This window comes from Triticum urartu, chromosome 6A, assembly GCF_056163025.1.
Source record: "Triticum urartu cultivar PI428250 chromosome 6A, HENAU_Tu73, whole genome shotgun sequence".
Taxonomy (NCBI): Eukaryota; Viridiplantae; Streptophyta; class Magnoliopsida; order Poales; family Poaceae; genus Triticum; species Triticum urartu.
In genome coordinates this window covers 8,927,482-8,951,159 of record NC_141878.1, presented here as the reverse complement: position 1 = coordinate 8,951,159, position 23,678 = coordinate 8,927,482, and positions in this window count along the sequence as shown.

The following is a 23,678-nucleotide window of genomic DNA, read 5'->3' as shown; positions in this document are numbered from 1 at the left end:
GCGGACCCGAGAGGGATTTCGCCCTACCCCTCATACCCTCAAGAAGCACCTTGGTTTTGTTCCATCCAAAGAAGACACATCTCTCTTTATTTATAACAAGGCAAACATTGTGATTTTTGTGCTCATATATGTTGCATCATAGTTGCAAGCTCCTCACAAAATGCCAGTAATGCTCTCTTGCATGATCTGAGTTGAGAGATTGCTTGGAAGGATCTTGGTGACTTACATTTTTTCCTAGGTATTGAAGTCAAGAAGACTCAAGATGGTATGGTGTTGAATCAAGAAAAATATGTCACTGAACTTCTAACTCACATGGGAATGAAGGATCGCAAACCTTCACCCACACCATTGTTTTCTTCAGAATAACTTTCAACATATGAAGGAGAACCACTTAATGAGGAGGAGAGCACAAAATATACAAGTGTTGTTGGAGCCCTGCAATACTTGACTTTGACACGACCAAACAAGTCATTTGCTCTAAACAAGGTTTGTCAATATCTGCATGCTCCTACCTCCACTCGTTGGACATATGTCAAAAGGATTGTACGATACATTAAACACACTATGAGTTTGGGGCTTCAGTTCAGACGTTCCAATTCTACATTTGTTAGTGCCTTCTCTGATACTGACTGGGCTGGATGTAGTGATGACAGAAAGTCAACCGGAGGATTTGCAGTGTTCTTTGGTTCAAATCTGATTTCTTAGAGTGCTAGAAAACAAGCCACGGTGTCGAGATCAAGTACAGAGGCCGAGTACAAGTCACTAGCAAATGCAACATCTAAAATTATTTGGTTGGAATCATTGCTTCATGAGTTAGGAATCAAGCAACATCGTCCATCCTGTTTATGGTGTGACAATTTTGGAGCAACTTATCTTTGTGCTAATCCAGTGTTTCATGGCAGAACCAAACACATTGAGATTGATTTTCATTTTGTACGTGAAAGAGTTGTAGAGAAGAAGTTGGACATACGGTTCATTCCATCCAAGGATCAAGTGGCAGATGGGTTCACTAAATCCTTGCCAGTCAAGCCTTTTGAAGAATTCAATAGAAATCTCAACATAAGATAATTTAGATTAAGGTAGGGTGTTAGAGTTTGAGTCATATACTTCAGGTAATATTAACTATCTTCCCTCCCGTATAGTTCTCTGTCTCTCTCTGTGAACGAACCAGGATCGGTCTCTACCATAGAACTTTCTTGTACGCTACGGCAAGGGTTGTTTTGCCCTCGATATAATAAAGGCACGCGGCTCTCTAAGGAGAGTAGCAACGCTTCCCAACATCCTCTTACAACATACTCATACGAGACACATACAAATGATACAAAATGTCAAAAGGACAAAATGCATCGCCGGCTGCCTGGCCCTGAATCTCGCCCAACTATAGAGGAACAAGCCTGCAGCGCTACGGCTGCGGACTTTCAAAGCAGCGTCGATGCGGGACATAGGACAGCGCAATGCATGAGCATGGGAGCTGCAAGATGTGGCGCACCACACACACTATTAGGAAAAACCCGAGCTGTAGCACGACCTAACTTTTAGTAGTACCAGGGTTTGATCCCGCGTTATTGCTACTCCTACGTAGCAGTAATGCGGGTGTAACCCGCGCTACTGCTACACCAGCGCTGTTGATGTTCACGGTCCCGGCACTACTGCTAATATTTCCTGTGTTTTCTTCTTCTACGTATTTACTCTGTATTTGTATATATTTTATACAATACTCTCACCATATCATATACATAGTATATATATACCCCATACAGTAGCAATTAAGAGGTTGTGAAAGAAACACGGAGTAGATCAAAGTGGATGGATTTACAAAAGCATGAACCAAACACCTCCCAAGTTGTAAAGCATAAGCTTATATATATAGTACTACATTACTTCTACCATACTGAAATTCATACAATCTTGTCATGCTACTATAGCATACTGAAATTCATACAATCCTGTCAAAGTATATTAATTACTAAGTACTAGCAATCCTCAAACTCACGCACGAACACATCACACATGCATTACTTCAGACAGAATCGCTGGTGGAGCTCCTCCTCTCCGCGAGCGTGGAGTCGGCCTCCGAGCAGTCCACGACGAGATGGGGCTCTTGACGGGACGATCCGACCGGCAGCGGGAGTTTCGCCGTTGCTTCCTTGGGCGCGTGATCGTGCAGGTGCAGGTCTTCTACTGGGAAGTGGAGGACATCCGCCATTGCCATGGAAGCGAAGAGACGCAGGTTGAAGAACGACATCGTGGAAAGATGGATCGATTGGCTACTTGGCTTTGGCCGGGGCCCTCGTTTCTTGCACGCTGTCGATGGATACGGTGCCGATAGAGCTTGCCCTGCCGTCATATATATAGTGGGGAGTGCCGGGCATACGGGAATCCGAACTCGACTGGGAGAACGGGACGATCAAACCAACATGATCCGGATCTGATCTGAATTCCGAATTGGAAACGAAACATCACGAGGCGGTTCCAACGGAGGCCAGGCCCAGGCGCGCCGAGAATCAAGGCTAGCTGAAGCACGATCGTCGGGCCTTTTTTTGCTTCGACGTGCACGACCCCTTGCTTGCTTTTTGATCGATTCTCTGTCGGCCTGCTGCCGCTGCATGCGTGCGCGAAACCAAGGCCCAAGCCCGCTGCCAAATTATGTCCAGGTCTCAGGCATGTGCCTCGCGTCTGCCTAAACGGCGGGGCCAAAATGATTGAATGACCACTCGAAATGACCCTGGGGATGTGCCCTACAAAACATCTCATACAAACTTCCTCTAATTCGGCCATTTGGTGCATTGAAATTGGGGATTTCTTTTAGTTCACAACCGACCTAGGGTTCGTCCCAATCGACCTAGGGTTCGCCACCGGGACTCAGGAGGAAGAGCATGGACGTCGGGGCTCAGGCTGGATTGGGACGAAGAGCATATGATGAGGGAGTAGGGCGGGAGAAAAATACCTTCAAGGTGGAGCTTGGGAAGAAGAGCAAGGCGCCGGTGCTCGGGAGGAGACGAAGCAGGACAAGGCACCGGGCCTGGGAGGAAGACGGTGCGGCACAAGGTCGGCGACGGCGGGCGACAGCGACGGGGAGCTCGGGCGGAAGAGTGGAGTAAGACATTGCAGAAATGGACGGCCGAGCGGGATGATAAGACGAGCTTAGTAGTAGCGAGGGTCAAGACACCCGCGCTACTGCTAAGCAACATACCTGCAGTGCTGCTCAACTGGCCCGCACTGCTGATATGTGTGGCTCACCTGCTACCCCCTTGTATATACAGTAGCAGCGCATGTTTGTTAGCCCGCGCAATTGCTACTATGTTAGCTGTAGCGTAAGTTTTTACCCAACACTGCTACTATTGCTAACTCCGGGATGTACGGTGGGGACCACTTAGCGGTAGCGTGGGCTTATAGGATCGGCGCTATTGCTAACTAATAGTAGACATGGTTGCCGACCCCTCGCTACTACTACTATTCTACCGATAGGCTTTTCCCTAGTAGTGACATGGGAGCAAGAGCCGGAGCAGTCGAGCATAAGGCTAGCGCATGAGAATACGACTAGTGAGCAGGAGCAACGGAGCCATGGGATACAGGAGGATTGAGTAGCCTAGCATGAGGCCAGCATATTAGGACAGATCAGCTGAACATGAGGTGGGTGCATGAGGACAGAAGCAGTTGAACAATGAAGAGCGTTCTGAAATTCGACATGGACTCGAACCTAGCTGGATTCAAAACAGGACGCCACCCTCACGGTGCCAGCACTATTTTCGCCGGCCAAGTGTGGGTTCCCTCTCTATGGAGAGGAGCCCATAATTCAGCCATGAAAAATTGACATGAATGACTAAGACACAGCCACGGAATACAAAATTGTCTAAGAAACAACATTAAGCTTTGAAAACTGAACAACTTTCAATCTCGATTCCCCTCAAACCGGTTTATTGTCAATTTGACTGGTTTTAACCGGATCACCCGCCCGATCAGCATCGAGATCAACCGCTACGTCACCAGAAAAAAAAATCATAAAAAATATATTTTTCTAAAAATGCCTAATAAAGACTACTATGCTGATAATTCTATGAAAATTTCATAGTTCTTCTCAAAATAGATTAAAACACACAATAAAAATACATTTCAGGTACTTCTTTTGCCAACTTTTGATGAAAATTGGAAATGTCTAAAAAAATTGAATAATTTTATGTAGTGAACACTACCTTGTTGATCGTTCTGAGAAATTTTCAAACTTATTTTTACTGATTATCTTCAAAAAAATAATTTTAATATAGGAAAATAAATAATCATAAATTCATGTACTTTGTGTTAAGCTCTTTAATGATTATTTATTTAAAACATTAAACATTTTTCATTTGACCATAAACTCACACAACAATTTACATTATCTAAAATCTCTATAGTGTTATTTTGCTCCACCAAATATTGTGTTTTTTTACATGTGTCGAATGCTCATGGCGAAAACACAAGGTGGAAAATTGCTTATAACCTTAAGAAGATCTTCCCATTTGGTAACTCTCCCAACTATAGTTAATATAACTGTGTTAAATCGAAGAAAATTATACAATCAGTTATGCTGCAGCGAGCAAACTAAAAATGTTGGAACTTGTAATATTTAGATGTTTACAAACAGCTACACAGAAAACTGCACCCTACTTTCCGAAATATAGGGCGCTATTATTGAACGATAGAGAGAGAAGATGGTGTATACATAAACATGCCATTCTACCAATCTACTAACTAAACATGAGCCCATTTTCTAATACCATCTACGCTAGGTTCAGAACCACATGATTTATTCGTCCATACTCGTTCTATATTTTCCAAGTGTCATTGCTGAAAGGGCGTTCATAGTGAACATCACAAACATGATGAGTCTCCCTAATTCTCATCTAAATTAGTAGACTTGACTATATTCTTGCACCTCTGGTACTTGTATGTAACGGAAACTTGAACATTACAAAAAGAATTAGGCCTTACTGTTATCAAAATCTTTACTACAAAATACAACTTCAGCAAATCTTTACTACAAATCCCAGAGAGCAACTATTTCTATAATCCCAAAGATCAAATGGAAGTAATATCAAACGCAAAAACAATCCCAAAGATCAAATAGAAGTACTATCAAATATTGAACTTGTTATGCAAATCAGACACATGACAGTGGATACTGGTGTCATGACAGTGGATACACGCCGTCGCCCCGCACCCTTGGTTTGCCCCGACGCGCCGCCCCACGCCCCCGGCCTGCCCCGACCACACGCCGCCGCCACATTCGGTCCGGTCGCCGGCCTTCCTCTCTGTTTTTTTCATATATATGATGTTTCTTTTAGATTATATGTATGTGTGTATATATGATTATATGTCCTGTTTTTTTTTTAATTTTTTTGTTCATATATATGATGATTTGTTTTTTGCATTTTTACAAAAATGTATATATGTATGTATGTTCTCCGTGTATATATGTTCATATATGCCAAAGTTAGCTTTTTAGAAAAGTTTTATCTATGTATGTTCTCTAATTTAGTGCATTTTAGGTTAGTTTCATTTTTAGATAAGTTATATATATTTAGGAAGAAGGAAGAGAAGGAAGGAAGGAAGAAGAAAAAGTTCTATATATGCAAAAGTTACATTTTTAGAAAAGTTTTATCAAGGAAGAAGAAAGAAGGAAGAAGAAGAAAAAGAAGAGGACAGGAAAAAAAGGAAAATTAGAAGAGGAAGAAAGAGAAGAAGAAGGATAAGAAGAGGAGAGGAAGAAGAAGAGAAAAAAAGAAGAAGAGGAAAAAAGAAGAAAAAAAGAGGAGGAGAAGAAAGGAATAGAGGAGGAGAAAAAAATAGAATGAGGAGAAGAAGAAAGGAATAGAGGAGGAGACAAAAAAATTGATATTCAATTTTTTTGTCTCCTCCTCTATTCCTTTCTTCTTCTCCTCTTTTTTTTCTTCTTTTTGTTCTTCGATCTCCTCCTATATTCCTTTCTTCTTCTTTTTTTCTTCTTCTTCCTCTTCTTCTTTTTTTCGGATATGTCGTTGTCGATATACCCCCTCCCCGATAACTTCGACATGAGGGGGGGGGGGGGTCGAGGGCCGCCGAGGGCTCGAGGGGCGAGGATCGAGAACTAGGGTAGAGGTCACCGAGGGTTGAGGGTTGTCAAGGGTTCGAGGGTCGTCGAGGGGCCGAGGGTTCAAGGGTCGTCGAGGGGCCTAGGGTTCGAGGGTCGAGGATCATGCGCCTGTTACTTTCTCCTAATGATGAAGAGACATGGTTTTGTTGAATCCTTTGACACTAGATAAACGTGACATGAGGGGGTCGAGGGTCGGGTAATAGGGTACGTAGAGGGTCGTGGATCGCTGAACTATCGAGGGTCAAGGGTCTGGCAATGTGCACAAGTTGATCCAAACCCTAGAAGCGCTGCCGAGGCCACCCAAATTTACCAAGTTAAAAGATCATTGTTGTCGAGGCCACCCCGAACCCTTGAAGCGTTGCCGTGGCCACCCCAAACCCTAGAGAAGCATCGAGGCCACTAATATGATTCCTTGTTGTGATTAGCTAGCTAGGTCTACGTTTTCCACTAATATATCCATCTGTCATGTTTGTATAATAATTGCCATGTTGTAATATTTGCAAAAACTATGGATCACGGCCGAGACGAGGAAGCAGAACAGGTGTTGGGGGACATAATCGCAGTCGGAGGTGATGTCATGTCGTATCTCAACGAAAACGATGGTCTGGAAGGAGAGGGTGAATCAGGCTACGGTTATCGAACAATGGAGGAGGAAGGACATGATTATGATGGCTCTGGTGACCGAATGTCGGTGCAAGAAGGAGACCTGATGACGGCTACGGTGACCGAACAGAGTCCGACCAGGTATATATATTAATTAAGCCTGTGCTGACTAGCTAATTGATGCATTCATTGTTTTGGTATGTACACATATTAACTCTCGTCTTTCTTAATTTTTTTAGCCCTTCGGATCGAGCACAACTTCGGTAAAGAGACAAGGCCCGAAGAAAAAGTTGCGCTCAGATGAAAGGTTCACGATCACAGCAATCGCACGCGATGGCCAACCGATTGAACCCATCCGGACCAAGGAAACATTTTATGCTCATTGCGGGGTTCTTGTTAGGGACATGATCCCGATCAGCATCTACCAATGGTATAAGCCTAAGAATGAAGACCCTGAGGTGTCTTATGTCAACGATAGGCAGAAAGATGATCTTTGGGACGCGCTGAAGGCAAATTTCACCCTACCGCCAGAGGAGGACCCGGAGAAGCCAGTTAAAGAGCCATTAATCAAGTCTCATGCTCTTAAGAAGATGGCAGCTCTATTCAGGAGGTGGAAGAATGTAACACCCTCGATGCGGCTATATATCCCACGTGTCGAAGCATGACTTAGAGGCATAACCGCATTGAAAGCAATGTCGCAAGTGAGGTAATCTTCACACAACCCAGGTAATACATAAGGGAAAGAGATACGTAGTTGGCTTACAATCGCCACTTCACACAATACATGAATAAAGCATTAGATCATCCAGATACAATCAAGGTCCGACTACGGAACCCAAAATAAAAGAAGACTACCCCAAATGCTACACAGATCCCTGATCGTCCCAACTAGGCTCCACTACTAATCAACTGAAACGAAACAACACTACGAACAAGGTCTTCATCGAGATCCTCCTTGAGCTCGGTTGCGTCACCTACACGGTTTCATCGGCACCTGCAAACTGGTTTTTGAAGTATCTGTGAGTCACGGGGACTCAGCAATCTCACACCCTCGCGATCAAGACTATTTAAGCTTATAGGAAGGGTAAAAGGTATCAGGTGGAGCTGCAGCAAGCGACTAGCATATTTGGTGGCTAACATACGCAAATGAGAGCGAGAAGAGAAGGCAAAAGCACGGTCGAGAATCTATGATCAAGAAGTGATCCTAGCACAACCTACGTCAAGCATAACTCCAACACCGTGTTCACTTCCCGGACACCGCCGAGAAGAGACCATCATGGCTACACACGCGGTTGATATATTTTATATAAGATAAACTTCAGGTTTTCTACAACCGGACATTAACAAATTCCCATCTGCCCATAACCGCGGGCACGGCTTTCGAAAGTTCCAATCCCTGCAGGGGTGTCCCAACTTAGCCCATCACAAGCTCTCACGGTCAACGAAGGATATTCCTTCTCCCAAGACAATCTGATCAGACTCGGCATCCCGGTTACAAGACATCCTCGACAATGGTAAAACAAGTCCAGCAAGACTGCCCGATGCGCCGACATCCCGATAGGAGCTGCACATATCTCGTTCTCAGGGCACACTGGATAAGCAATCCATACAACTAAAACCAGCCCTCGAGTTTCCCCGAGGTGGCGCTGCAAGGGGCTCTAGTTTGGACCAACACTTATTCAAGCACTGGCCCGGGGGGGGGGGGGTTAAAATAAAGATGACCCTTGGGCTAGCCTAACCCAAGGGAAAAAGAGGCTAGGTGGCGAATGGTAAAACCAAGGTTGGGCCTTGCTGGAGGAGTTTTATTCAAAGTGAACTGTCAAGGGGTTCCCATTATAACCCAACCGTGTAAGGAATGCAAAATCCGGGAACATAACACCGATATGACGGAAACTAGGGCGGCAAGAGTGGAATAGAACACCAGGAATAAGGCCGAGCCTTCCACCCTTTACCAAGTATATAGATGCATCACTTAAATAAGAGATATTGTGATATCCCAACAAATATCCATGTTCCAACAAGGAACAAACTCCAATCTTCACCTGCAACTAACAAGGCTATAAGAGGGGCTGAGCAAAGCGGTAACATAGCCAAACAATGGTTTGCTACGACAAGGTGGGTTAGAGGCTTGGCTTAGCAATATGGGAGGCATGATAAGCAAGTGGTAGGTATCGCAGCATAGGCATAGCAAAAGAGCGAGCAACTAGCAAGCAAAGATAGAAGTGATTTCAAGGGTATGGTCATCTTGCCTGAGATCCCGCAAGGAAGAAGAACGAGTCCATGAAGAAGACAAATAGACGTAGTCGAACGGGTCCTCACAAACGCGACGTAATCAAAACTAACCCGAAGAAGCAACACCGGAAATAAGCACACAACATAGTAAACAACCAACACATGAACATGGCATGATATGCGGGATGCGGTATGCGGTGCATATGCATGATTTGGAAAGGAATGATTGAACCTGGCCTCAACTTGGAAATTCAAGAGTACCACTGGAAAGAGGAGTTGATTTCGGTCGAAATCGTTATAAAGATCACCGGAATCGGATACACGGTTTGGAAATGGCAAGCAAAACAAATATGGCACCGGTCTACGATTAACAGCAAGTAGCCTTCTAAATGCATCAAGAACAACATGCTACAGCACTCCAACATGACAACAAAATACATGGCAGGGATCCACTCATGATGCTTGATAAAAGATGAACACTGAGCTGTGACTAATTCACTCAATAACAGGTTCAAACAAGCATGGCAAAAGTGCAAAAGATAACAGGTTTCACACTTCGTGAAATTAACAGCATGTCAGGAATTTAACATCAGGAAGCAATGTTTAGAGCACGATAACTACATGCTACAGGAACATATCATGGCAAAGCAAGGCATGGCATGAAGCTACTCAAAGCATACAACAAAAGTCCCTTACTGACCATGAGCCAAAAGGGATCAGAAAATATAATTGCAAGCACATGAACATAGCAAAAACATAAACAGATTCAGACTTAGTGAAAAACTGGAGCATGGCAAAACAGATTAACAAGTAGACATGTTTACGAGCTCGATGCACTCACTACAAAGCATGGCATGATAATCTAAGCATACACACATCAATAAAACATGACATAGGAGCTAGACATGGCAAGAACAACAACATAGCATGCACGGATCAACTACAACAAGCTCGGCAAAATTGCTAAACATGTTAACAATTTGCCAGGAACATTTTATAGCAAAAGTAGAGCTCGATTGACTCAAGATAGTGTGCTCCATAATTGCAAACAAAGACATGGATGGATATATCACAACATTATCTACAAAACATCCTTACTGATCATGCTCAAAAGAGGCACGGTGAAATTCGAAGTCCCTGAAATCAGCATCAATTGAGTAAGCTACTTTGCATGCTTGCGCTAGTCACCACAAAGATCACAAAAATACATGGCATACACCCCTGTAAAGATGACATGGCATTTTTCAAAACACATGTAGAGCTCTGGATCATAGCATGCAAACACTAATCATGGCAAAAATGACAAAAGGGCATTTGCTGAAACAGATCTGAAACAATCATCACATAGCCCTCTTCCAACAGCATTTTGGTCATCAAGATGAGATCAAATGAAAATGATGCAATGAGATGAAATGATGTACTTGTCGAGGCGAACATTTCGATATGCTACACGTCCAAAACGGAGCCACAGATGAGGAGTTATGATGATCACAAGATGCATATATGATATGATTTCCTAGGGACTTAGCAGAAGACAACCTCGGGAAAAATGGATCTTGGGGTGCAGGGACGAGATGGAGTGGGACACGACGCTGGTTTGGTTCGGTGGACGAAGCCGTCCAGGCTGAGGTCGAATGGGGCCATCCCGACCGGAGGTTGAAGATGAGGCGGTGCCGGAGGCTTCTCCGGTGACGCCGGCGAGCGTGGTGGCCGGGAATGGAACACGGGAGGCGGACTCCCTCCGGATCTGGGCGGCGCTGGCTTGGATCTGGTGGCGAGGAGTGGCCGTGAGCGGGGCTCTGAGCTCGGGCGCGCCATGGAGGCGGGGTCGGGCTCCGACGATGTCGGCGGTTGGCGGCGTCGACGGAAGAGCGGCGGCGGCGCGGGGGCGCTAGACGGCGAAGCAGCGGGTGGGAGCCCGTGCTGGAGAGGTGGCGGAGTGGGGTTTGCGCGGCGGAGCAACAGGTGGCGCGCGGCGCGCGAAGTAAACGGCGGCGAGGGAGGCGACTCCAGCGAGGGGTCAACGGAGATGGTGGCCGGCGACGGCGCGACCCGAATCGGGCGGCGGCGGACGAGGGCTAGGGCGACGGAGTGTCTCGGCCCAGATCGGCCCACGGCGGGCCACGGATGGGCTCCGGCGGGCCCGGCGAAGTGGGGGAGGAGAGAGAGGGCCGGCGGTGTGAGGTGGCAGCGCGTGAGTGGGTGACGGCGGTGGCGTCGGTGACGTGGCACGCTCTCATTGGGCGGAGTGAGGTGGATGTTGGACGCGTCCAGCGGGCGCGGACATGTCCGGCCGCGGAGTGGGAAGAAGCTAGGGTTTCATCTGCGCGGAAATTTCGGAGGAGAGTACATATTTATAGGTAGAGGGAGCTAGGAGAATCCAAATGAGGTGCGGTTTTCGGCCACGCGATCGTGATCGAACGACCGAGATGATGGAGGGGGTTTAGGTGGGTTTTGGGCCACTTTGGAGAGGTGTTGGGCTGCAACACACACGATGCCTTTTCGGTCCCTCGGTTAACCGTTGGAGTATCAAACGAAGTCCAAATGGCACAAAACTTGACAGGCGGTCTACCGGTAGTAAACCAAGGCTGCATGGTAGGTCTCGGTCCAATCCGAAAACGTTTAACACCCGCACACGAAAAGAGGTAGAAAGGGACACCGGGGGACATAGAAGCGCCGGATTGCAAAACGGACAACGGGGAAAATGCTCGGATGCATGAGACGAACATGTGTGCAAATGAAATGCACATGATGCCATGAGATGCAAAGCATGACACGCTAGCGGGGTTCTTATTAGGTACATGATCCGGATCAGCATCCACCAATGGTATAAGCCTAAGAACGAAGACCCTCAGGTGTCTTATGTTAACCTAGGCAGAAAGATGATCTTTGGACCGCGCTGAAGGAAAATTTCACCCTACTGCAGGAGGAGGATCTGGAGAAGCCAGCTATAGAGCCATTGGTCAAGGCTCATGCTCTTTAGAAGATGGCAGATCTATTCAGAAGGTGGAAGAATGAGTTGGAAACAACGTTTCTCAACGAAGACAAGACTCAAGAATTCACCAGCCGATTTGAGAAGATAAGAGATCACTGGGACACATTTGTGGCCCACAAGACATCGGAGAAGAGTAAGAAGATGTTAGCGACAAACAAGAAAAATACTGCAAAGAAGGAGCTTCACCATCGCACGGAGTCAGGTGGCTACCTCAAAGCCCGGCCGTTGGGGTCGAAATAGAGACATTGAACTGGCCTGACCGTTCAAGGACATGGTTCTTCGGGGTTGGGGGAACCTTGGACCCTGAAACAGGGAAGTGCCGTTGGACGAACTAGCAACTGAATATACCCTTCATGAAGCTTCAGGAGTATATCGCCGCAGCGCAACAAGGGATGTTCATTGCCGACAGAGAGAACGACGAGGTCACACTAACCCTCGGGAATCCTAAGCACCCTGGATGGACAGGAGGCACGCCATACTCCGTTTCGTGGAAGGCTGGGTTTCCCGAGGCAGGCGGTTACAAAACCCGGGAGAGGAGGAGGAAAGTGGAGCATACCGGACTGCAGAAGCTGCATGCAAGGGTACAAGCTCTAGAGGAAAAGGACAGCCAGTGACATGTCGGAGCTACCCCAGAAGCTACCCCGCCATCTGAGCGGAGAAGCAGCGTGGCTTCCTGCTAGCTATCCCGTGGATGCTATCATGGAGGCTCAAGATTGCCACCTTATGATGCAATGGCAGAACTACAAAGTCAAGGCAGTTGTCGGCTCTGTTGCACCTCCTGAACCCGGCGCAATTTTTCACTGCCTTCCGATTCCAGAAGGATATGCTATTGTGATGGTGGATGACATAACAAAGGGATTTGTGGAGCTCGAGCTTGACCACCCTACCGGTGAAGGGGAGACTCGGGTGGATCTTGCTCTGAAGACTCCATGTCTATGGAAGAAGGAGCTCATCAACCTTCCGAACTGGACGCCTCCGCCTCCTCCTCCGGCGAGTGATCAGGGCACTCTGCCTCCTTCTCCGGCATGTGGCAGCACTCCACCTCCTTCTCCGCCTGCGCCGTTGCGTCCGAGCGGCCCGCCTCCTCCACCTCGTCAGCAAAAGCGGAAGACATCCACCACTGCTCCGGCTGCTTCGGCGTGTTGTAGCACTCCGCCTGCTTCTTCTCCGCCTCATAAGCAACAAAAGAAGACAGCTGCAGCCGCTCCGGCTGCTCCGGCGTCTAGCAGTACAGCCAGAGGCGGGAGGCAATACAGATTCGGTCCATCTCTCAAGCATCCAGAGAGGTTGTCATACGAGATGACCGAGGAGGAAAACACGAAGACCTGTGAAGCCCAAGTGAAGGACTTCTTTGAAACGCAAATAGCGAAGAAACATCCACCTCCGGAGGAGAAGATAGATAAGGTGAAAGTTCAGCGCACTTTGGATGCCTTGAAGAAACCACCACCGTCTCCGCCGAAAACCAACTATGAGCACATTATTGAAAGGTCATATATTGAAGCAGAGCGGTCGGGAAGTACTTGTAGTGATCAAAGGTTAGCAGAACGAAGAAGTGGGAAAACAATTCCCCAGCTTGGAGAACAAGCGAACCAATCGTGCCCCCCACTCAAGGTGTCTAGCGATATCGTCGCTAATCATCCGAGGATACTGCCGGTACCAATCCTGGAGATGACCTGCCCGACAATGCACATTTTGATACAATGGAGGTGGAAGATTTCAAATACCAGCACGGGAATCCTCTCGTCAAACCTGGTCATCCTCCTCTAACAACGATGATGTGAAGATTCCGTGCCTGGTACATGAAAACCTGCAGCGAGTTTGGGCAGGATACTTTGACGGTGAGAGTTAAAGAGGAGCATGAACTCGTTGGAATTGATCTGTTGTTTGTTCCATTTGAGGAGTTCTTCCAGTTTTTCAATCAAAAGGCCATCAATAAAATAATCGTCACTTGCTACTGTTTGTAAGTGTACTACTTCTGTAACTAAGTCTCTATATATAGCTTAGCTCTTTCATTGCATGTATATATAATTATCCTCACTATATTATGCAGATTGAAGATCGTCGAATGCAGAAAGGCAGAAATATATGATATTGGGTTCATTAACACAAATATCATAGATGAATGGACGGTTAAACATGATGCCAAAGAAGCCGATGCCAACTTGCTAAAATCGTTTCTTCAAAATCAAAACAAAGATAAAATACTCTTTCCTTACAACTTCAAGTGAGTGTTATTGTCTTGTGCATATTCGGTTTCCAGTATTACTCGAGGTTATAGTAATGTAATTGATGAGTTATGCGTGCGTGTGCAGCTTCCACTTTATTCTCCTAGAGATTAATCTCGAGCAGGGACTAGTAACCATCTTAGACTCGAGACGAAAAAATCCCGAGGACTATGCGGACATGACTAAAATGCTCGAGAAGTAAGTTCAATCGATCATTATCGCACCATATTCGCAACTTTGTTCATTTTCTGATATCAAGTAATTGTTTTCTTTGTCCCGCAGGGTTTGGAAAGTATTCACCGCACAAGCTCCAGGACTGCCGGGTTAGCCGCGATTTACACACCCGAAAGTAAGTACTACTAGCTAGCTAGTTCCGCACATCTCCCATTGATTCTAGCTACTTTCATCAATACCATTTATAATGCTTCATTATCAGTTTGATTGACCTCTATTTCTCATAAAGTGCTTGTGGTAGGAACCCGGGAATAATTATTGTGGATACTACGTTTGCGAGTTCATCTACAACGCAACTTGCAAAAATAAGCGGGGTGATAACACACAAGTATAGGGGATCGCAATAGTTTTCGAGGGTAGAGTATTCAACCCAAATTTATTGACTCGACACAAGGGGAGCCAAAGAATATTCTCAAGTATTAGCAGCTGAATTGTCAATTCAACCACACCTGGATAACTTAATATCTGCAACAAGGTATTTAGTAGCAAAGTAATATGATAGTAGTGATAACGATAGCAAAAGTAATATTTTTGGGTTTTGTAGTGATTGTAACAATACCAACGGAAAAGTAAATAAGCGAAGAATAATATAGGAAAAGCTCATAGGCATTGGATCGGTGATGGAGAATTATGTCGGATGCAGTCGATCATGTAACAGTCATAACATAGGGCGACACAGAACTAGCTCCAGTTCATCAATGTAATGTAGGCATGTATTCGGAATATAGTCATACGTGCTTATGGAAAAGAACTTGCATGACATATTTTGTCCTACCCTCCCGTGGCAGCGGGGTCTTATTGGAAACTAAGGGATATTAAGGCCTCCTTATAATAGAGTACCGGACCAAAGCATTAACACATAGTGAATACATGAACTCCTCAAACAACGGTCGTCACCGGTAATGATCCCAATTATTGTCACTTCGGGGTTAACGGATCATATATAACACATAATAGGTGACTATAGACTTGCAAGATAGGATCAAGAATTCTCATATGTTGATGAAAACATAATAGGTTCAGATCTGAAATCATGGCACTCGGGCCCTAGTGACAATCATTAAGCATAGCAAAGTCATAGCAACATCAATCTCAGAACATAGTGGATACTAGGGATCAAACCCAAACAAAACTAACTCGATTACATGATAAATCTCATCCAACCCATCACCGTCTAGCAAGCCTACGATGGAATTACTCACGCACGGAGGTGAGCATCATGAAATTGGTGATGGAGGAAGGTTGATGATGATGATGGTGATGGATTCCCCTCTCCGGTGCCCTGAACGGACTCCAGATCAGCCCTCTCGAGAGAGATTAGGGCTTGGCGGCGGCTCCGTATCATAAAACGTGATGAATCCTTCTCTCTGATTTTTTTCTCCCCGAACACGAATATATGGAGTTGGAGTTGAGGTCGATGGAGTGTCAGGGGGCCCATGAGGCAGGGGCGCGCCCAGGGGGGTAGGCGCCCCCAACCCTCATGGACAGGGTGTGGGCCCCCAAACGTGGATCTTATCGCCAGTATTTTTTATATATTCCAAAAATAATCTCCGTTGATTTTCAGGTCATTCCGAGAACTTTTATTCCTGCACAAAAATAACACCATGGCAATTCTGTTGAAAACAGCGTCAGTCCAGGTTAGTTCCATTCAAATCATGCAAGGCAGAGTCCAAAACAAGGGCAAAAGTGTTTGGAAAAGTAGATACGACGGAGACGTATCACGGGGCTACTCTAAAAGACAATTTGAAGTGCGTAAGCAATAATATTCACAATTTCATTTTATTAGACCATCATTTGTGTTGAGTTTCATTCATATATATGTATTGACCGCCTTCTTCAAATTAGACGTGGCAGAAACTTGTTGTTCGACCAATCTCTCGGAGAAGGAGAGGTCGATCACTTCCCTCTATATATGTTCATGACGATCTTCTGTACTTAATGGTTTCATTCATTTGCTTACTAGCTAGAGGACACTTCTTTCTATTAGCTAGCTAACACAATATATGAAACCCCTACATTAACCCTACAAAATCCCCAAAATCCCCAACCCCCCCCCTTTCAAAAAAACCTCCAGCCACTGAATTGTTGATGCGTGGATGCCTTTTGGTCCCGGTTGGTCCTACCTGCCGGGACAAAAGGCCCCCTTGCATGGGCAAGCCGCAACGGCCACGTGGAGCCCCATCTGTCCCGGTTCGTATAAGAACTGTGACTAAATGTATTGGGCTTTAGTACCGACCCTTTAGTCCCGGTTTCCGAACAGGGACAAATGGGCCTTATGAACCGGGACAAATGGGCCTTTTTCTACTAGTGACAGTATGGTTCAATTGCACAATAAATCTAAAATTTGAATTGAGTGCTTGACAATCCAAATAGATAGAACATGGCAAAAACAATAAATAATAATAGTGAGATACAAAAATGTACTAAATGTGGGAAAAATCTCTTCGTATTCTATTTGACAACTGTCGAACGATTGACAAGAACATATAAAAATAGTCCTACACATTCACACATGCAACCGATAACAAAATCTCCACATATTCTATTTAATTTTTTACTAGAGTCTGACACATATGTTAGAGTTTGAGTCATATACTTCATGTAGTCTTAACTATCTTCCCTCCCGTATCATTCTCCGTCTCTCTCTGTAAATGAACCAGGATCAGTCTCTACTATCGATCTTTCTTGTACGCTACGGCAAAGGATGTTTTTCCCTCGATATAACAAATGGACACAGCTCTCCAAGGAGAGTAGGAACGCTTCCCAACATCTAGCGACACAGAAAAACAGAAGCTACCGATCGTACGATGGTGTCCTCCTTGAGCGCTACCGGCCTCAACCTTGGTGCTCCACCAACCGAGAGGCTGACAAGGGGTACTACCTCCTCTGTAAGGCGCAAGTCTTGCTGGCCCTGCGAGGTGCGCTAGTGACCGGCCTGTTAGACACCAGTGACGCCGCACCGCAAAAAATAGTGCAGATCGAGCAAGCAGACAAGACCACGGCGATAGGGCCAAATCCCTTGTATGGGCCATGGATTTCGAAGGACTAGTAGGTTCCGAGCTAGCTACCTATTGAATTCACTTTCCTAGGAGATCCTCGCGCAGGTCATCGGTGAGGAAAGCACCTTTGATCTCTAGACTGCCCTCACGATGTTGTTCGCATCGCAGTTACAACCTCGGATCACAAATATGAGAATCGCCATCGCCAACGCAAAGAAGGGAAACATGTTTAGCAACATCTTCATCACCAAGATGAAGTGCATGGATGAAGAGCTAGCTGCGGCCACTCGTCCGGTGTCCGACTCGAAGATGGTGGACTACATCCTCGCAGGACTTGATCGGGACTATGATCCCATCGTTGTTGCGGTCGGCACTATCAAGAATTCAATTATTGTTGATAATCTCTTCTCGCGGATCTCCGCGTTTGACCAGAGAATCAGATGTTGGCCAATGGGCCAACTGGCTTTCACTCTTCTGCCAATGCCATCTACAGAGGGCGTGGGCAATCTCACACCAAAGGAGGCTGTGGGCAAGGGAACAAAGGGCGTGGTCGTGGTGATCACCCATCTCCCTCTCCTACTCGCAGTGGTGGTGGCGACGGCTATCAACAACATTAGAGACAACCACCACAACAGCAGCAACAACAATAGGAGGGAGATTATCCCAAATGCCAAATCTGCTACAAATACCATGCTAGCGGCGCCAGGGCCTGCTGGCATCACTATGAGGAGGATCACAAAGAAAAGAAGAAGGCCAACCTCATCACCAACTCCTACGGGATTGATAAAAATTGGTATGCAGATTTTGGAGCCACTGAGCACATCACGGGGGAACTCGACAAGTTAATGATGCGGGAAAGGTATACCAAAGAGATGACCAAGTGCACACGGCAAGTGGAACCGGTATGGATATTACTCACATTAGTAACTCAATTGTTAAAACCCCCATAAAAGACTTGCATCTAAATAATGTCCTACATGTTCCCCATGCATCGAAAAATCTTGTCTACGTTCATCAATTTACCCTTGACAACAATGTTCTCATAATATTTTACCACTACTCTGTTGTGATTAAGGACTTGACAACGAGGAGAGTCATTCTTAGAGGAACATGTGAAGGAGGTCTCTATCCACTTATATCATCACCGTCATCTTCATGGTCAAATAAACAAGCCTGGAGTGTCACCAAACCATCTTCGGCAAAGTGGCATAGACGCTTGGGTCATCCATCTTCGGTTATCGTTCAACATGTTTTAGTAGGAATAAACTCCCTTATGAGTCTAGTAATGAGCCAGTTTGTGATGCGTGTCAACAAGCTAAAAGTCATCAGTTACCATATCCCATCTCTACCAATGTATCTACTGCTCCTTTGTAACTTGTCTTTTCACATGTTTGAGGGCCAGCCCCCACTTCAGTTGGTAGATTCTCACACTATGTAAGGTTCATTGATGACTATTGTAAATTTACTTGGATTTATTTACTAAAGAAACATTCTGATGTATTTCAAGTGTTTAGCAATTTCCAAAATCTTGTTGAACGCCAACTGAACTCCAAAATCCTTGCCATACAAACAGACTGGGGTGGTGAGTATGAGAAACTCAATTACTTTTTCCATAAGATAGGAATTTCACATCATGTCTCGTGTCCTCACGCTCACCAACAGAATGGTTCTACTAAAGGAAAACATTGTCATGTTGTTGAAATAGGACTAGCATTGCTAGCTCATGCATCCATGCCTCTCAAGTTCTGGGATGAATGTTTTCTCATTGCGACATATCTTATTAATATTCGTCCTAGCAAAGTGATCAAATTTGAGAGTCCAATAACACGTCTCTTTGGTGTCACCCCAGATTACAAATCTCTTCGCATCTTTGGCTATGCATGTTGGCCAAATCTTAGACCATACAATACATGCAAACTTGCGGTTCGTTCCAAACAATGTGTCTTTTTAGGCTACAGTCCTATGCATAAAGGGGTTAAATGCCTTGATGTCTCTACTAGTAGGGTACATATCTACATATGTTGTCTTTGATGAACCAGTCTTTCCTTTCAAGTCACTTCATCCAAATGCCGGTGCCCTTCTTTGTAAGGAAATTATTCTCTTTCCATCCAATCTTAGGGATTTTGATCAAGGGGGCGATAACATTTGAGCTAACCAATGTGCTAATTTTCCTGCTAGTTCCACTCTTGGTGTTATGCCTGTGCAGGTCCCTAAATTAAACGGAGGACAAAATGATCAAAATCATGAAAATCCAGCACAAAATGAGGTATTATTTCATGTAAACGAAGAAGGATCAGTAGGCGTGGACCACGAGGAGGATTTGGCGGCTCCTGCGGTGCCTGTGTGGCTGCCAGCGTCGGATCGCATGCGTGAATCCACCTGGGATCAGGTGCCCATCAGCAGCCAGGAAAGTGAACATACATGGCTCGGGGAGCCACTCCATGGATGCCGCGTCTCCATGCGGGACCCAACGGTCCACCCGCGTCCAACCGACAGTGACGACAGGGGCGAGCGCCCACCCGACAACGACAGCTGGTATGCCAGCCCGCATGCAGCAAAAGGCGGGTGCAGGATCTCGTGCGGCTTCGGGTTCTATGGCCCGGACCAACTCCCATTACTAGGAAAAGGGCTACTAATGGCGCACCAGTTTTGCCTACTAATGGCGCATCACTGGTGCGCCATTAGTATCACGCCACTAGTATTTTTTACTAATGGCGCACCACTGGTGCGCCATTAGTATCTGGTATACTAATGGCCACGGTGCGCCATTAGTACAGGCCACTAGTGCGCCATTAGTATAGGCCACGGTGCGCCATTTGTATTTTTGAATTTTGAAGGCGGGAAAATAGTAGTGGCGCACCGTCTAACCCCCACCGTGCGCCATTGCTATTTTTGAATTTTGAATTTGGATCTGGATCGTGATTTTTTTGCCCATTTTTTCCTCGTTTTTTTTTGCTCATTTTTTGGCACGATATTATTTCAAATTTTGTTCCTATTTTTGGATCTTGTACGTTCTTTTGCCGTGTTCTTTTGCCGGAGAGGAGTTCGCCAGAGAGGAGGAGGAGGAGGTCACCGGAGAGGCGCTCGCCTACATCGCCGGAGAGGAGTTCACCGAAGCATCGAAGAGCAGGAAGGAGAAACCATGAGGGAATGGGAGGAGAGGAGGGAGGAGGAGCTCACCGGAGAGGAGGGAGGAGAAACCGTGAGGGGAGGGGAGGGGAGGAGAGGAGAGGAGAGGAGGGAGGAGGAGGTCCCCGGAGAGGAGGAGGTCGCCGGAGAGGAGGAGGAGGTCGCCGGAGAGGAGGAGGAGGTCGCCGGAGAGGAGGAGGAGGAGGTCGCCGGAGAGGTGGAGAGTAGTATGGTGGTGGAGAGAAGGGAAGATGGAGTGGAGGAGAGGAGGAGATGGAGTGGAGGAGAGGAGGAGATGGAGTGGAGGAGAGGTGGAGTGGAGGAGGTGCGCACATCCATATATACGACATAGTAATGGCGCACCGTGGGCAGGTGCGCCATTACTAACTTTTTTTATTTTTTTTGAATTTTGAAGGCGGGAAGATACTAATGGCGCACCATGGGCAGGTGCGCCATTAGTAACTTTTATTTTTATTTTTGACTTATTTTGAATTTTGAAGCCGGGAAGATACTAATGGCGCACCATGGGCAGGTGCGCCATTAGTAAGTTTGAATTTTTTTGCCTCTCCAGATCTTAAAAGCCCCGTATCTTTTTTTCTGTTAGGTTTTTGAGGATTTTGAAAATGTTTAACGGGGTTCCCCCCGTTAAATTCGGATGTAACTTTTCGAGTAGATGATTTTTCATATAAAAAACTTTTTCATCCGAGTTCGTACGCAAAAGTTATGCCCACTTTTACAAATTCTCGAGAGATTTTGAAAAAAAGTCGAAAATTCATGTGTGTAAATTTTGCTAACAACTAGACCACATATCACATGGGAATCTTATTTTCTTTTATTTTTTTGACATTTCTATCATTTTTTTTGAAACTGAAAAGGCGGTCCACGGGGGGGGGGGGGGGGGGGGGTGGTGCATTCGGGAGAATGTTTGGGCCAAGTTACTAATGGCGCACCGTGGGAGTGGTGCGCTAGTACTAGTTAGTAGTTTTGAAAAAATTAAAAAAAATTACTAATGGCGCACCGTGGATGTGGTGCGCCATTACTAGTTCAACTAGTAATGGCGCACCACTCCCACGGTGCGCCATTAGTAGTTTTGAAAAAATTAAATTTTCTTTTACTAATGGCGCACCGTGGACGTGGTGCGCCATTAGTATTTGCACACTAATGGCGCACGAACACATGGTGCGCCATTAGTATATAGTAATGGCGCACCACATGTCTGGTGCGCCATTAGTGTCAATTCCATCTATAGACCTTTTCCTAGTAGTGTCCAGTTCGGGAGAAGACACACATATGGCCACAGGATCTACTGCATCGACTTAGGCTGCACATGTGGAGGATTCTTCAGGATCTTGTGCATCTATAGTCAGGTTGTATAGCCCCCTGTGCAACCACATCCTACTAAGGGTTATGACCCGGCGACAAAAAGGTATTAGGAATCCAAGAATAAGGACTGGCGGTACTATATCATATGGCATGCTATGTATTTCAGTTGAACCAACAAATTTAGGTGATGCACTTGGAGACTCTAGGTGGAAAAAGGCAATGGATGAAGAGTACAGTGCACCGATGAAAAACAAAACATGGCATCTAGTGCCAAATCAGAGAGGTAAAAATGTTATTGATTGCAAGTGGGTATATAGAATAAAGGGAAAACTTTGTTTTTGCCATTCTAGCTTTTGCCCACTTTGCTTATGCCACTCTAGAATTTGACATTTCACTTTTGCCACTCTTAGCTTTTGACAATATATCACTTTTGCCATTAAGTGGGAAAAGCAAAATTTTCAGAGTGGCAATTGTGATACATGTCAAAAGCTAAGAGTGGCAAAAGTGAAATGAAAAATTATCGTTTTTGCCACGGAATGGCATTTGTGATGTATTTTCAAAAGCTAAGAATGGCAAAAGTGAGATGTCAAATTCTAGAGTGGCATAAGCAAAGTGGGCAAAAACTAGAGTGGCAAAAACAAAGTTTTCCCTAGAATAAAACAGAATGCAGATGACTCCATTGACATGTACAAGTCATGTTTAGTTAAAAAGGTTTTAAACAATGTTGCATTGATTATGAGGATACTTTTAGTCATGTTGTAAAAGCTGCAGCTATATGACTTGTTCTAGCTATTGCCGTATCCAGGGGATGGAGCCTGAGACAGCTAGATGTACAGAGCACGTTCTTGCACGGTGTTCTGGAAGAGCAGGTCTAAATGAGGCATCGACCAGGGCATGAAAACAAGCAAACACCTCACTATGTTTGCAAGCTTGACAAAGCTCTTTATGGTCTGAAACAGTCACCTAGAGCATGGTTCTCAAGGTTAAGTTCACAGTTGAAGCACCTTGGTTTCCCGAAATAGGCTTGTGCCCCGCTATATTAATATAGCAACCATCCGATACAACCAGAAGTTCGACGCTGGGGCAAACAGCACAACCATGCCCAAAAGAAAAATAAGAGAAAAGCAAGAGAAAGAAATGCCGGCAGCACCGGATGAACAAAAGCTGAAGCATCCCGCAACCGTTGCGCCCACCGGAGACATCCACCACGCTCTAATGCCATCGAGTCGCCGCAAACCAAGCAACACCTTCAAGAAGGACTGCGACGACGACGACGCAGCTGCCCGGACGAATCCTAGGATTTCTCCCGGTACACGGAGGGAAGCGGGGGAGAGGTAATCCCGACGCCCTTCAAGAAGGTTGATGGCGCCCGCAGGTGTCACCGCGTCGGTGTCGGGCGGACCCGAGAGGGATTTCTCCCTACCCCTCATACCCTCAAGAAGCACCTTGGTTTTGTTCCATCCAAAGAAGACACATCTCTCTTTATTTATAACAAGGCAAACATTGTGATTTTTGTGCTCATATATGTTGCATCATAGTTGCAAGCTCCTCACAAAATGCCAGTAATGCTCTCTTGCATGATCTGAGTTGAGAGATTGCTTGGAAGGATCTTGGTGACTTACATTTTTTCCTAGATATTGAAGTCAAGAAGACTCAAGATGGTATAGTGTTGAATCAAGAAAAATATGCCACTGAACTTCTAACTCACATGGGAATGAAGGATCGCAAACCTTCACCCACACCATTGTTTTCTTCAGAATAACTTTCAACATATGAAGGAGAACCCCTTAATGAGGAGGAGAGCACAAAATATACAAGTGTTGTTG